Below are 679 nucleotides of genomic sequence, written 5' to 3'. Positions count from 1 at the left end.
GCTGCCCCCCCCGGCGGGGCCGGGCCCTGCTCCGCTGCCCCTTCCCCAGGGTTAGGGGCTGGTCCCCTGCGGTGCATGCCCCGTGCCCGCCGCGTCCCCAGCCCCGTGCCCTGCGCCAGCCGTGCCTGCGCCCTGCCCCTCCATGCCTGTGCCCTGCACCAGCTGTGCCTGTACCCCCGCGCCGGCCGTGCCTGCCCCGCACCGGTCCCCGCGCCGGCCGTGCCCGTTCCCTGCTGCCCGTTGCGGGGCCGGTCCCGCAGCGCTCGGGCCCTCGCTAGACACCGAATAAAGGTGATCGCCGCCTCCACCGGGGCAGTGCCGCCGGGGCCGCGGGGGAAGGGGCGGGAACGGGTCAGCTGATGCTGGTCATATGACGGGCGGGGCGGGCGCCTGGTGCCCGCTGGACGGGCGGGGCGGCCGGTACCGGCGGGAGCAGCGGGGACCCAGGGCCGCGCCCGAGCGGTGCTCGGAGCCCCCCGGTTCCCCCCCGGTTCCCCCCCGGTGCCCGGGGAGGGGCTGAGCGGCCCCGCCGTCCGTGCGGCTCCCCCGGCTCCGCGGCCCCGTTACCGTCGCGGGGTAGGGCCGGGCCCGCGCCCGCTGCGTTGCCCAACCGGGGCCCAGCCCGCCCAGAGCCGGTGCCGTTCCTGCATCGGCGCCCCGGGCGGGGGCGGGACGGGAA

At 80.1% G+C, this 679-nt stretch overlaps 1 protein-coding gene across 1 annotated transcript in view; it reads right to left on the bottom strand.

Moving 5' to 3' along the window:
- Positions 1-679, bottom strand: part of RUSC1 (RUN and SH3 domain containing 1) — a 45,003-nt gene that overhangs the window by 36,360 nt on the left and 7,964 nt on the right. The window lies entirely within an intron of this gene.

This window comes from Neopsephotus bourkii, unplaced genomic scaffold (genome assembly GCF_033783945.1).
Source record: "Neopsephotus bourkii isolate Nb327-2 ecotype Australia unplaced genomic scaffold, CSIRO-AGI_Nbou_v1 NB_1660, whole genome shotgun sequence".
In the NCBI taxonomy this organism is placed as follows: Eukaryota; Metazoa; Chordata; class Aves; order Psittaciformes; family Psittacidae; genus Neopsephotus; species Neopsephotus bourkii.
This window is presented reverse-complemented; position numbering and strand designations above follow the sequence as displayed.